We start from the raw sequence: 16,218 nt of genomic DNA on the forward strand, positions 1-16,218 counted from the left end.
CTGGCTTCTTATGAAAGCCAACAAATAAGTCACATAAAATTGTCAATACCCACTCAAGAACTACATGCTCAGTAATTAAATTTAGAGTTGAAATTACAAAGAAAAGACCTGCATATCCTTGGACTATCCAGCTCTTAACATTACCAACTATAAATATAAAAATAAAACCCAGATTTAAACAGTACTTCTTGTACCTACAACTAAATTAAAAGTAGAATCAGACACTGAATTGGTAAATCCAATGACATAAACTCCCTAAGTTTAGTCAGAAATTATCATTAGGAAGCAGCAAATTATTTCCCATCTCAATAGAAACAGAAATGTTCTCCAAACTTATTTTTTTAAATTTTCAGGGAAAATGACCCAAGCAAAAAGAAAAAAAAAAACCAAAAAGCAGACATCAAACTCTCCTAACCTTTCTAAAAGACAAAATGCATTCTGGGCTTTATCTTTGATTAAAACAGACGTGCCACCCATGCTCCAGAGAAAAGCACATGCTCTGAGCTGAACCTCTCCCTCTTTGGTTCAAAGGATAATATCTTGACATTAACCAGGGAAACACAAAAGCAAAACCAGTCAACAACAGCCAAAACACTGTCACTTCAGCATGATTTTCAAATAAGACAAGTTTGGCTGTAGAAAGACACCTCTATTTGCAACTCAAGGTGAGCACTGAGATTCTTTGCTACTGCAACAGCAAACCAAACCCATCTGCAAATGACTGGGGTGCTGCCACCTCGAAGATAGAACTATGAAAATATGTTAAGGAGCATTGGTCATTAGAAAGGAAGCAAAAAAATCCTAATTTTTTCTGTTTGATAACAGAAATTGCTTTCTATTGCAAGATCTTTCATGTTGTTGCACACAAACTCAGGTTTTGCAAAGAAATGGCATTTTCAGGCTGGCCGTGTCCAGAAGCACTGGAAACACGATTCAACTCCTACCACTTACCCAGGCTGCCTTCCAGATCAAACAGGTGCCCAAACAGTTACATTACCATCCCTTTCTGGAAGGAATTGAAGATTCAAAAAATAAAAAGAAAGTTTGAAGAACGCCTGTAGTTTCTGTCCTGACAGAATCCTGATATTCAGAGAGATGAAAGACCCATTTCATCCAGAGGGCAAGAAGAGCACAGACAGGTGCTGGAAGCTTTCTGTGTTGTCCTACCCCTCAGAAAATACTGAAACAGCAAACAATTTTGAAAAAACACACATTGTTTATTAATTCAAATGGATTTCACCTCCATCTTCTCCTCAATATTTTTGAGCACCCAATATAACATCCCTAATGATGATGATGATGACAATAATAATAACAATGGTAATACATCTTGGATTTCCAAAGTAGACAGTAGTGGATCATAGAACAGCACTTCTGTTCCCAAATGCCAGTGTCTTTGTCTTTCCTGTCTCAAAGATCTCTTTTTAGTAAGGGACTAAGAAGGATGGACACAGGGTTTATGGTCAATCATGTCATTAAGATAAATTTTGGTGGTGATTTCAGAGCTATGAAACTTTTGCTTGAAATGTTTGGCAGCCTTGGATCAGCTGCACTAAACCTCAAGAATTTCCTGCGTAGCCCCTATTTTTTCAAACATTTTCTCTTCAGGTAAGGAAGACAGAGAAAAATAGTACAACAGTTACATCTCTGTAATCAATGTTCTGTATTGCAGTACTGCTGTATTCAGAAATTTTTCATTGTTTCTAGAAAATAGCTCCAAGAGCATTAAGGAACATGATAAGGTCTAAATGTCTCTGTAGTCCCTTGCTTCAGCTGTGGAAGTCCCAGGAAGAGATTTGTTCTCTCATCTAGCTGCAAGTTTCTCTGACAGCTATAAATAAGATCCAGAGGCCAAGCAGATTTAGTGGAGCCAAGAGTTTTCCCCACAAAAAAAAAAAAAAAAAAGACCAGTGTACCTAGATATTTTCACATCATTCAGAAACAACAAAATTAAGACCAGGTGATGAAAGGAGTGGCTGTTTATAAGCTTAGTTTGGGTTTAATTTCATCTAATCTGTAATGGTAGGGTGAAATGATTAGATATTTCTCCAGTTAATGTTTCATTTAAGCATTTGTCATTTCAGTTTGGGGAAAGTGAGTGAATAAAGGTGTGACTTGCAATAAAATGGATTGGTGCTTTTCAAGAGTCCACTTCTGGTACTGCTTAAGCTAAAAGTAACTCCTAATGAAGGCGTAGATTTCTCAAAGGCACTGCCTTGAGAATCTGTAAATCTCACAGATCTGAAAGATGTCTGGCACCTATTGACATTTGATCCACATAATCCATAATAGATTTTATCAGCACTTTTGAATACCCAGAAATGCATTTTGTAGCTGATCTCACATTTAATTCCTACCAACTTGTCTGTCTCAGCTAATAAAGACAAAAATTGGAAACCAGACTCAGCATGCCAGGACAGCAGCAAGCTGAGTAGGTTTGCAGTTTTCATTATTATTTATAGTGAGTTCAACAGGATAATTTTTGCAGAGCTTATGAGTGTCACTGAGGTTTGGATAAAACTCTGCCAAGCTTCAGGTTATACAAATAAAAAATTAGTTGGCTATAGTTTAGAAAATGAAGAGACCAAAGAGGATGTTGCTTACCAAAAGCTTCAGTATTTCAATCTTTAATACAGTCTTTACTATTGGCAGAAATAGAACTGTATAAAACTACATTTAGGGAGACTGCTGAAAATCCTATGGCTGCTTCAAACCCCAGACTGCTATTATATTGTTACATTTTTTTGTATTAAAGTATAATTACCCTCTTAGGTAGTTCTGAATTCTAGTTGCTGTTGGTGCAAAGCAGATACACTTAAAGCAGCTGCAGCTCCTTTTGGAGCTGTGCTGTTATTGAGACCATATGGCCATTTTGCTGGTGGTGTTTCCTCTTTTATTCTCTTCTCTTGACAAATATTTTATCTTTAAATGTGCTAACATCCTTCAGAGCTGGCCTGAACACTGCTGTATTTTTATCCTGGGATGCTAACACTCTTACACATAATCAAAAACCAAGGGAAAAGTGTGCAGGTGTTCAAAATCTACTCCTCTTTTCCTTCTCTGATGTCAAGATTACAGCACAATTTGAAAATAAACTACAACCTTTTTTACAATGCACCTTTTAGTGCTAGAGCCTGTTGCTTGGAATCCCAGAGCCATTAACTGCCAGTCACCAAACACAAAAATCCAAGTTTTATTGTTTAACCTGACACTGTTAAAGGATTTGCCAATAAGGCTGTGTGAGTAATATGCAGAAATTAAATTCAGTTAATTCCAAAACTAAGCTCTATGTGACCACACCATCTAAAACTATTTAACTACCTGATGCAGGGTAGGGGAGAAAGCAGCCCTGTGGATATCAGAAAGCTGAAGGTGGAGGATTCCTCAGGTCATTGCTACAGAAGGGCAGAGTCAACATACAGTTTAATTTCTTTACAGAGTGCAGCTCTGCATATCCTACTCTAAACAATCTTGATTTAATTTTGGAGTCCTGTTTGCCAGTAGTTTGACTACATATTAAGCCTAATATATGTGTCCTGGTTTCCGCTGGGATAGAGTTAATTTTCTTCTTAGTAGCTGGTGCAGTGCTGTGTTTTGGATTTAGGATGAGAAAAATGCTGGTAACACACTGATGGTTTAGTTGTTGCTGAGTAATGCTAAAAAATAGTGCCTGAAATACTTGTAGAAATAGTCTAAATCAAGGAGTCTTCAGTTTCCTGTGTTCTGCCAGCAGCCCAAAGTCACCAAGGGGATGTTTCATCCCATAGAATGTCATGCTCTGGTGCATCCTTCTCCCCATGCCTGCACTACAGGAGCCCCTGGCAGGCCTTGACTGAAGCATTTGAGCACTGAAGTGCCCCTTTCCCAGGCCAGCTGGGCAGCAAGGCATCCCTGCCCATCACAAGGAGCTCCTGGAGGATGCAGGTGCTGCAGGAAACAACCCTGACCACAACAGGAACATCTGCTGCCTGCCCAAGGTGGTGAGCAAAGGATAATCAGTCACACCCTGACAGCCCTGGGACATTCCCCACCCAAATCCTAGCCCAAGGAAACAGGACCATTGCTTCCAGTAGTTCCCAACTCACATGGTTGGGATGGAAACTTGATGACTCATGACTAATGACTGAAGCTAATCATCTTGAGATCTTATTAACAGCAGTCCCAAATGAGGCCCGTGGAGTTCTTCTGGATTGCAGCTGGCTGTGCCAGCACCTCCCCCTGGCTGGAACACCTCTCAGAACCCAGAAGCCTTCAAGTCTGCCACGTTCCAAGGACCAGCACTGACAATGAGGCATAGGATGATACCCCTGGACACAGAGATTCCTCCAAGTGCAGCTCATGCCTGGTGAGAAACACCAAGGGGCTGGATGTGAGTATTTCCTGAACCCTAGGGGAGTTTTGGATAGGTGCCTTTATACAGGTGTATACACACCTCTTTGACTAGGAATTGATTATGAGTGTTGTTATTGTGAATCTATAAAGAAGTCATGGTTATAATTGTAGCAAATCCTATGGACTTGCTTTTTGGAATGTTAAATTCTCTGATGATTAAGTGTTGATAATCCCTTTTGCACCCTTATATTTTTGTACTCTCTTGTACTCTTTGCACCCTTTCCCTCTTGCATCCCTGGTCCTTGTGTAAATCACCCCAAATCAATTCTAATTCAATTTTCTTATGTGTCCTTCCTCTATGTATTAAGTAATAGAGTGAGCCTTGGTGTCAATTCATAAATTCATATTAGAACCTACTTTTTGCCAATACTTTCGAAGGGGATCCTTTAAGCAGTCTAACTACTCATCTGTGAGACAGTCCCAGTATTTAAACTGGAGGGAGCTGGTCAGGAGCCATTGATTTCTGTTTGGGGACAGGCTGGGCATCAGCCAGGGGGTGGTGAGAACTGGGGTCTGGCCCACTTTTTTTCTCTTGAGTTTTATCTATCTCCTTTTCATTATTAATATTATATTTCTATTTACTTAAATCATAAAGCTTTTCTAACCTCAACCCATTAGTTTTACCTTGTTTCCCCCTGATTCTCCTCCCCATCCCACTGGGGGCACAGGAATGAGCAAGTGGCTTCATGGTACTCAGCTACTGGCTGGGATTGGTCCAGAGCAGTGAGAAACATAAATATTTATGTTACATAAGATCAAGAAACTTGCCTGAAGGAATATTGTAGACTAAGACCAGCTATCCAAAACCTACAATAGAAAAACCTTCAGATTTTCTGAAATTTACCAGAGAAACACATGCACAACTGCTAAGTTTCTAGATATTTTTAAAATATTTCTGGTAAGAAGTGTAGTTTAAGATGCTTTAAATGAAATGCAGAAGATTTTGGCACGTGACAGTGGCTCAGTAGCACAGCCAAGTATCTTACATTTGCCCTGGAATGGTCCTCTCTGGAAAGAGAGGAAAGCACCAAGCCACAAAAACCAGCAAAATTTACTGTTAGAGGGTTTTCCTGGTAAGGGGAGAGAGGGATACAGAAACAAATAAAAATCAAAATTGTAAAAAAAAAAATTTAAAAGGAAAAAAAAAAAAAGAGGTGGGGAAGAAAAAGGAAGAGGTAGAGAAAAAAAGAAAAAGGCAGGGAGGGTGGGGAACTCCTTGTTTTATTGTTCAGCTGTCATGGAAAAGAATGCCACATGCCTCCTGTTGTTAGGATCTTTCACCAAGGAGTCATCTGTTCTGTGGCCTTGCCAGCACAGTCACAACATAAAAACCTCATTTCTCAATTTTACTTTTGGGAACAGCAACCTGGCAGCAGCATGCTTCTTTCTGGGCACAGGCCATTCTTTTAATCCTTGGTCTGATGCCTCTTCCAGCACTTTCAGACATGCTTCAGTTCTTATTTCATTCATGCAAAAATGCAAAATTTCTTACAAACCTCTACAGGCAGAGATGAGAACGTGGTCAGACAATCAGCAAGGAGTGACCCCAGAAATATTTTGCAGGTTGACATAAATGTGAAGTTGCCATATAAAAAACCAATTCACAGACTCTCCAAGGGCATTCCCAAACTCCTGGCTCCCTCTGCTCATGCCAGGGATGAAGGTGGATAGCCTTGGTCACACACATGCCCAAACAGCTTTGCACAGAGGGAGACTCTCAGGAAGAGCAGCCTTGGGCTAGGGGAGCATTTACAGCTCCCAGAGCAGCAACAAACTGCAGTGTAGTCAGTACAAAGAGAGCACCAGAGTGGAAGCAGGCTGAGGCAGGATAGAATAAAGGGAGGAGGAAGTGTCTATTCCTGCTGAATGCAAAAAGGAAGATACTATAATCAAGCACACAAGCATCTGGCAGATGCAAAGCAGAACCTGGCAATGTTTGCTTTTTAATCCATTTCTCTTCAGGAAAAGTAAACAAACCATTTCTAATTCTATTTGCCCACAGTATCTCAGCTGACATTCCCTTGTGGCCATCCAAAAGCCCCTGATTTCAGACACTGTTCTCCTGCACACGGTTTTCTGTGTCCTACTGCCATAGCTTGGTGCCCAGGTCAATAAAAAGTCGATTCAAAGCCAGGACTGGAACCTTCATCCAAACATGAAAGTGAGAGCTGGAGTGCTCCGAGTGTGGAGGGGACACAGCCTGCCCCAGAGGGATGTGGGACACAACAAGGGGACTAAACCAACACAAAAGCACAAAATGATAAGCAACAGTTGTTTGAGGGGAAGTTTCAAACACTAAATGCATATATTTGTTTATTATGACCATGTATTGGGTTTTCAAGGCAAAGTTTTGGTAGCAGGGAGGCTACAAGGGGTGGGTTCTGTGAGAAGTTTCTAAGAGCTTGCCCTGTGTCCCACACAGTGAGACAGCTCCAAGATGGACACACCCCTGGCCAAGGCTGAGCCCATCAGCAACAGCAGTGGCACCTTGGGGATTATATATATTGGAAGGGGAGGGAAAAAAAACTGTGCAAAACCAACTGCAGCTGGAGAGTGGAGTGAGAATAAATGAGAAGAACAGACCTGCTGACACTGAGGTCAGTGAAGGAGGAGGTGCTCCAGGCACCAGAGCAAAGATTCCTGTGATGAAGACCATGGTGAGGCAGCCCTGCAGCCCAAAAAGGTCCATGGAGGAGGAGACCTCTGCCTGCAGCCCATGCAGGAGTCACCTCTGGGGCAGGTGGATGCCTGAAAGAAGGCTGTAACCCAGTGGGAAGCCTGTTTTAGAGCAGGTTTTCTGGCAGGACTTGTGACTGTGGGACACCCACAAGGAGCAGACTGCTCCTGAAGGACTGGACCCTGTGGAAGGGACCCACACTGGAGCAGTTCACAAAGAACTGTAGCCTGTGGGAATGCCACATGCTGGAGAAGTTTGTGGAGGATGGTGTCTTGTGGAGGGAAGACTGGGAGGAGTACTCAGCATTCCCCCTGAGGAAGAAAGTGCAGCAGAGACAAGGAGTGATAATCACAGCCCCCATTCCCCAGAGACTCTGGTGGAGAGAAGGCAGAGAAAATCAGGAGCAAGGTTGAGGCCAGTAAGAAGGAAGGCATAGGATGAAAGTGTTTTAAGACTCAGCATTTATTTATCATTATCCTGCTCCAGTTTGATTGGCAATAAATTACATGAATTTTCTCTTGAGTCTGTTTTGCTGTGACAGTAATTGCAGACTGATCCGTCCCTGACCTTCCTTATCTTGACCCACGAGCCTTTCAACATTCCCTCTCTCCCCTGTCCAGCTTAGGAGGGGAGTGATAGAGTGAATTTGGTAGGCACTGGGCATCCAGCCAGAGCCAGCCCACCACAGTCCTAAAAGAGAAGCTTGCTGTGTGTTTTTTTAAGAGCCAGAGTAATAAAGCCATCTAATATTTCGGTTGTTTGTGGTGATTTTCCCTGAATTACCTCAGTATTTTTTCTGTATAACCAAACCCAGTGCCTCATTTTTCAAAACCACATTTAGCTTTTCCTAGTTTGATAAATTCACCTGACAGCCCTACAGTTCTTATTTATTTAGAAAGCAAACACACACACAGCCATCCAAAAAAAATCTCCCCTGAAAACCCAAAAAACAAAACATGCAAACAGAGACACAAAAATAAGACTGGGAATAATGATGTATTTTTAGATAATGATGTATTCTTCACACTGCAACAGCTCAGATGAATTTGGATCAAAGACAAAAGAGAATAGAAAACAAAGGATCAAAGAGGGAACGTAAGGAAAAGCTAACTCACACAGGACTTCTTCCTTCAGGAAAATGGACAAAAATGTGGACTTGCTTGACTCCTCCTCTGAGTAGTAGTAGCACACACTGATAATTACTTTGTCATTGCAATTATGCCTGGCAAAACCCCACATTCATTAAGTAACCTTCAGCAATAAACTTGAAAAAAGCATTTTTTTCAGCAAGCTATCAACATAAAAACCATGAAGAACTGTAACAGGCAACTCATCTGATTTTTCACAGCACATTCTGTTTTCCCCTAAGCATTTGATTTATGTGCTGCTTCTGCTCAATTTCTCTCTCTGCAGCAGGGTTGCTGCTGGATTCCCTACCATCTAGTTTACTTAATATCATTGGGACATTTCCTATAGCTCTCCAGGAATGCCATAATTGTAGGAAGAATATTAACTTGTCACCACCAGTCATAATATTTTCTGCAGCAGGCATCACTAACTTGGCTCAAGTACAAAGCAACATCAGACTCAACAAAATTCTCACTTCTAGGTTGGGAGAAAAGCAGCAACATGATATGTTAGAAAATATTGGTTTCTTGAATTGTGGAGCAGTATAGCTCCCTGCTGCCTGTCCCTTGATTCCCCACCTGGATGCAACCCACTTCTGGAGAGACCCCTCTACTTGGCAGCCACATAAACCTACAGTCCCTCCAGTCATGGGCAAGCAAAACAGCAGGAAGCAAAACAGCAAAACCCTCACTCATCTACTTAAAACAAAACCAAGCAAGCAAGCAAACAAACAAACAGAAAAACCAAAGTAAAGCACCAATGCTCAAGACAGACCTGCCTCCCCTTTCTCCAACATGGCCTGGAGTCAGTGCCCTCTCAATACACAAACCTCCCCCCCAGTTTTAGCTCACTCACCACACTTTGTCAGGATGCAGTAGTGATGATCCAAGAGCATTTCAAGTCCTCACACTTCCCAGTGCAGGCTCAGCCTCTCCATGCCTCCAGTGACCAAAGACCTCCCCACCACCCCTTGATATCACCTCTACCACCACATCACTTCCACCACCACGAACACCTGCACCACCTGCTGTCATCTCAGCTGCCAGATCAGAGATTGCTGATGCCTAAACCACCCTTGCTGCAGGTCCCAATTCCTCCATGTTTCACCACAAGCCTTGGGTCAATCCTTTCCATCCCAGAGAACTGCATTTTTGGGATTGGGTTATTTTCCAGATGCAGCCTGACTCTAGGCTAGTACCCAGGGGTGTCTCAGGCTGGAGACTCTGCCAGTCTCTGTCCTGAGGGCTGGTTAGCTCTCATCACTTTGCACTGAGACAGCAGTAGGGCTCAGCTGTGTGGGGCTCACTACCTTGCACCTGAGCTGCAAAGCCTCCAAGCCTCAGCTCACTGCCTCCCCTTCAGCTTCAAGCAGGAGCACTAAAAGTCCTGCCTTGATGGCCTGACCTGTTGCCCCATGGTTCAGCTTCCCTTCAGGGATGTGTGAACTCAGCCACTCCAGCTAATGAAGTTCAATCTCCCAGAAAGCTCCAGGGTAAGAACTCTTGTGTAAAAAGGGGCAGTAGCAAAACCCACTTCAGCCTTCTTTGACTGTACAGTAAAAAGTCCTGCAAAGTGCTTAGAGGGGGTACAGAATCACTGTCAAGGGCTGTGAAGAAGCATGCCCCAGCCTCCTCAGACACATCTTGAATATAAGGCTTTCTTCTGCCTTTTTGGCATTTCTATAGTTTAAGCCAGGTCTAGACACGAGGATTAAGTAGGGAGCTAAAACAAATGGCAATTTAGCAATCCCTGATGCTTCTTATCAGGCAGCAGGAGAGCTGAGCTGCTGTTCAGCCACCCCTCACTGCCACATCCCTGCATCAAAAACCGAGTCACGTTCAACCTGGCTAATTGTGGGCAGGCTGAGGGCACCAAGCTTAGCCCCCATCTGGTGATCTGAGACATTTTCTTGACTGCTTTGTTGCTCTAGGGCCTCAGTAATATGCACAGGGTTCTGGGTCCCTATCTGGGGACCAAATGATGGAAAATTAGGTTCTGTATTTACTATTTTTAGTTATATGAATTCTTTATTGGACCTAAGTCTCAGAGCTATACTGAATGAAGGCATCAATTATTAAGTCTCACTTCAGTAATTAGTCTTTCATGTTAGCTGAAAAGCTTAGCATTCCCTCATTTGATCAGAGGTCTCTGTCTCTGTCATTTCAGATTTATTTATGTCAAGCTTGATCTTTTAAACTTGAGGACTTATGAATTGGAAGGAAAATGTTCTTTAATATAATAAAAGTGAGGGCTGAAAGTTATTCTAATGTATGCTAATTAACTGTATATTTTATACCACAAAAACCCCCAAACCAGTAGTTGACAGATGATTTTACATACTGTAAGAATTCAGCTGCACAGAGGTCACTCAAAAATGGGGCAAGACTAAATGGATCAGCCCCACCACATGATATTCCAGCCTCATCTCTTGTGCTGTCATCTCCATGTGACTTGCAAAGCAAAATTTAGACATCGTGTCCTTTCCTTTGTCAGTCTTAGATCCATAAAGATTGCCTTAAAAGGTGTTTTTCCAGGGTGAGTGTTTTATTTTTTTTACTTTTAGACAAGTGATACCATGGCCATATTTTTTGCCTCTATGGACTTGAAGGCTTTGACAACATTTTCAGGTGGCATGAGGAGTGACATTGGAGAAGGATGAAGGTAAAGCTGAGTTCCTCCCCTTCATCCACTTCTTTTTCCTAGCTTAATTTATTAAAAAAAAAAAAATACCCCTCATCTGCCAGCCAATCTATCCTCCTACATATGGAATAAACCACGGGTGACAAAGATGGGATAAGCACTCCCTTGGGTGCAAAAAGCACCTTTGATTGGTTTGGCTGCTCTGCAGAATGAAGAACCTCCAGAGAACATTGAGGCAGCTGTTCCCTCACCTCCAGGCAGCTCAGGACATTCACTGTCACTCATTCAGAACTTTGCCAGTTGAAGCAGCAAATCTCCCAGAAGCTCAGGTGGTTTGGGGTGCCACAGCAAAGTGACTTTTCTGCTCCCAGCCTGAATTGACATTTGTCACTGAGATACACAGAGTGCATCTTCCCAGCACAGAGCCAGCAGAAGAGCTCTGAAGGGAGCAGAGGTTGCACAGCTTAGGACAGCTCCAGTTCAGTGGATTGCTTGCAAGACGCTCCCTACAGCTTTTGGCCCTTCTGCTGCTCAGCTGCAGGAACAGGCAGCTGAGGGGGCTGCAGACCCCCATGGACCTGAGAGTGACTTGGGTTTGTGGATTTGATTGCCAAGCTGAATGAACTTTTGGGCAGATCAGTGCGTCATTACACTTAATTGCACTTGTATTAAGCTCCCACGCACTGCACAAATTGTGCTTTTGCAATTATTAAGCCTTAGTGTTGGTTTAGAGTAAAGGCTTTCCTGCAATGTCCTCACTCTCCCACTTTTTTCTGAAGACAATATCTCTCAGTGGGTTATTGGAGCAGAAGCAGTTGTGATATTTATATGCAAGGCTCAACTGCACAAGTGAGAAGAAGCTGCAAAAAAAGGCTTTTGTTGGCATTCCCCTTATTCAGAAACTCCACAATAGCATAAATTCAAAAACAGGATCAAAGGAAATAGTTGGAAAGACATTTTAACAGCGTATTTCTTCCAAATTTTAGAACCCTGGAGACGCACACAGCATTGAAATTCTAGCCACAAACATTGTGTTCCTATTTTTTTGCCCAATCCTTTGGTTCCTTTTGGTAGAACTACCCTGTTTTACCTTACCCCAGGAGGAGATTGGGGGACAGAGTTAGTCAAAGAGGTATAGAGATGGGACTGTTCCTTGTATTCTGCCCTGATGGAAAGACATCCATTTAAATAACTGCTTCCTGTGAGAAGGGTCTCATATTTCCTTTAGTGACAGCTTATTTGACATGAAACACAGGACTCTGCCCCCTGGGCTTTTGATTCTTGGAGGCAACACTCCAAGCAAGACTCTCCTTTTATATTTTCGCTTGTGTATTTTTTTATTTCATGTACCTGCCAATGGACTTGGATTTTTCACCCCTGAAGCACTCCACCAATCTGGCTACCTTGTGTATCAAAGCTGATTCACATCCAGCATCTTGCTGAAATTTGGCAGCGTAGCTTTTAGTAAATTAATAATTGCTGTCATCTCCCATGAAAGGGAATATGGAGGTAACCATTGCTCCATCCTAGAGCATGGATCCACAGTCTATTCCCATCCATGCACTTTCCAGGAGTCTGTACTCAAAGGGTTGCCTATTCTGAAGAGAAATTAGGATACTTAACCAGTGCTGATTTCCAGCCTAACACTAGGAAATTGCAGTGAGCCAGCAGTTTTGCTCAGGGGAGAAGTCCAAACCCCAAGTGCTGGTTTTAATTTTACAAGCCTGTCATTATGATGACTTGACAGATGTTTAGAGTGCTCTCAAATAAACCTTACAAACAAAATTTACATGTTTATCTGTGGTTCCCATACTTCTCACTGCTGTTTATTTATTACACAGTCTCAAATCTCCAGTAAGAATTATAGCATCATCCTAATTCCATGAACACACAGCATTCTTTTTAACACCTTCATTCAAAGGATTTCTTCCATAAGCAACAATTTTCATTTTTTTCAGAGTCACCTTGCACTTCACTAGGTGTCCAAGGCAATAAACAAATCAAGGAATCAAGGGAATGTGAGAAGTTCCTGGCAGTCTACATGGGTGGGTATTCAGGATGATTCATTTGCTTTGCCAAGAGAAAAATTAGACATTTTGGTATCTAGACCAGTGAAAAGATAACTGTATGATCACATCATGAATCTGCATTTCTACAGCATGAACCAGCCGTGAACAAAAATATCTTTGGACAGGGCAGAGAGTAGAGCAGAGAGCAAAGAGGTGACCCTTGTCTCCAAATCCCAGGACAAGAAAAGGATACAGAGAGATATGGAATATCTCAGCAAAAGAGAAACTAAAAACTAGTGACCACAACAAATTTGCTCTGAGCATGCCAGCAGCCATAAAGGATTCTGTCTTTTTACCACTGTAAAAGGGAATTTTTAGAGATTGAAGAAAATAGGATAAAATACTTGTGGAGAGTTTCTCTCAAGCACAAAGGGAAGAATGTGCTGCAACTCAGACCGTGAGATCAGCTCAGTTGGTTGGAGCATGGTGCTAATAATATACAGAGTTGTGGGCTCAATCCCCAGATGAAACAGCCACTTAAGGGATGGCTTAATGAACCTTGTGGGTCCTTTCCAACTCACAATATTCTGTCATTCTATAACCTGCAACAATGAAAAGAAAACAAAAAAGAAAATCCAGAATGCTTCCCATGTTAGGTTTTTGGTTGGTTGGTTGGTTTTGGTGGGTTTTTTTTTTTAAAGAGACATCCCAATACAATTGTTACCTATGCTTAAGAAGTTAATCTGTTGCTCCCTGAGCAAACCCCAAACTGGTATAGAGTACACAAACCTAGCTCTCCAACTCCTTTCTGACTGCTCGACAACACAAAAATGTAAAATAAAATGGGAAAAAGAGAAATATGGAAAAGTCACATTATAGTAGGGGGATATTGCTGAAAAATACTGAGGAAAGAATGAATTTGAAGAACTGTTAGACTCTTTTGGTTTTGGGTTTTGTTGTTTGGGGATTTTTTGGAAGGAATTTTGAGGTTAGTGATTTTTAATTATGGTTTTCCTCATTATCTGTAAGATGTCAAAAGGAATACAAAGTCAGGTGTAAAGGACCTGACTTTAGAGTACCCTGGCTTTTCGTGCCAATTTGTAATAATCTCTTACCTCAGGTATGGCTCAAATGCAGACAGACCATCAAAAGCCCCCAAGATAATTGTCTCCAAAATACTGCTATTACTTCTTTGAAATAATTTTCAGTTTCTTTATTTCTGAGTTAGTGGAGACAGTTTCAAACCCAAGCTATCTATCTGTAGAGAAGAGACAGGACTTCAATTGTCAAGGTATGGCTCTCACACAGCTCCCAAATAGCACAGGTGAAGAAAAGGACACTTGAGGACTTGATATAATCACCACAACTGTCCCCATTGTTCAGGTTTGTATCCCCTGTCTTCCTCTTCTTCCAACTGGCTTCAGAAAAGGTGTTTTTCTTCTCCTAAATGACCAAACTGACAGAAAGACATGCTGGAAGAGATGGGAAAGCAGCTTTATGTTTGTGGCATGCAATTCCAACAGCTCTCTCAGGTGCTGCAAGACATGGCAACCCCATGCTGATCTGCACATGATCACATCCTCTCCAAGCATCATGTCATGCCATGGTCTCCACAGCAACATATATTTTTTCAAAATTTCTGGCATACTAATTGGGAAAACACTAGTCAGATGCTTATTCCTTCTTAATCATTTCTCATGTATGTTTTTCACAAATTGCCCTTTTTCACTGACACTGGAGAATGTTTTTTAGCTACTAATAGGATAAAAATGTGCAAACCAGAGGCAAACAGCACAAAAATTTGCTTCGATGAGTTAAATTTTTTATGCAAGATACCACATTAAAATGTATGAAGTCTTTTAACTCTAGCCCACAGACATAAACAGAAACAACAACAAAAAGAATGAAAGGAAAATATCCTGACTTATCTTTGTAGCTAGTGGTGCATTTCTGCACTCCGCTTTTTCTGAAACTGTCTTTGGATTTGTAATAAAAAGGAAGGAAGGTTTATGGTGTTCTCTGTAGTTAAGAGCTTTGCAAGTTCTCCATTGTAATCCTTCACTCTTGGAGCAGGCAGCTCTGTTAAAGGACAGTAAGTATGGAGCAGTGTTCAAATGCAGCCCTTCTATACTGAAAACAAAAGTTTCCTTTGTAAACCCGATTCCATGATCACCAATCAGCAGCTTGAATTTGAAGGAATGTTTTAATTTCTAATTCTCGAGGAAAGGTTTTCTTGTAGTTTCTGCCTACACAAGCAGAAAACACTTCCAGTGCTAATTCTGTTCTAGTCTTGCTCATTTAGAGACAAGCCAACCTCAGAAGCAGCATGCAGCTGCAGTGCTAAAACAAAACTGCAGCCTCTGCTCTGATCTTGGTAGAGCAAATAGGAATTCATTTTTCCAAAAAACATTTCTCTACATGAAACAGTTTTAAGGACTTCATATTAGCCAAAGTGAAATTAGTCCAGCATTCAGGTGTGTCCTGCCTCTTTCCAAAAGACAACAAGTTATTCCTACAACAGCCAAACCTGTCTCTTCTTACTCCACCTGTGCTGTACTAGCAAGAAAAGTGAACCCTTGTCAAGCCACCCCACCACTGCCAGCCAAGTGGCACCCAGGAAGGTTCAGTACCTCCACCTGGGGCACATTCAGAGCTTGCAGAAAAGCAAGAGCACAGTGATATAACACAGGCTACACTCTGATTCTCTCCTGACAGTCCCTGAGGACACTGAGAAATGAAAAGGTCTTTGTGTCTGTACCACCTCCAGTTATAAAGTACAATAGTACGTGACACATTACTCCCACTTTCACTTCTCACAGCAGAGCCTAATTTTTTAGGCTTCTTCTTGCTACAAACCACTGTGGTATTCTCTATTAAAAAAGCATTCAGACTTATCAGTCTGAAGTTCAGAAGGGTCCAGCCTGCAACTCTTGGGCTATTATTCTGTCCAAATGTGCAACATGATGCGCTCAAATCTGTAAATTCCTTCTCTTCTGCTACAGAACAAGCAAGGTGAGGTATGGTTCTGGATGCCAATACACTACAGAGAAGGGTGTGTTAAATACAACTGGGATAGTTAAAGCAGAACCTCTATCACATTTCCTACCAGATCTAGTGGGCTTTGCGTTGCTGAGTGCGTGAATACTCAATACTATAAATTTTGCAGAAAAAGCAAAATCTGCACAAAAGAGAAGCAGACCTGTCACTGGTATGAAAGTGATGTGTCAGCAGTACAGTGATGTATTCTCTCACATTCCTGTAAGAAAGTTTTCAACATATATGTTCACTTTCCCAGTCACTCAGCAAAGTTAATCTCAGTATCCCCTGAGTCAAACAAGACTAAAATACACCTTTCACAGCAAGTGAATTGCT

Source organism: Catharus ustulatus, chromosome 3 (assembly GCF_009819885.2).
Source record: "Catharus ustulatus isolate bCatUst1 chromosome 3, bCatUst1.pri.v2, whole genome shotgun sequence".
In the NCBI taxonomy this organism is placed as follows: domain Eukaryota; kingdom Metazoa; phylum Chordata; class Aves; order Passeriformes; family Turdidae; genus Catharus; species Catharus ustulatus.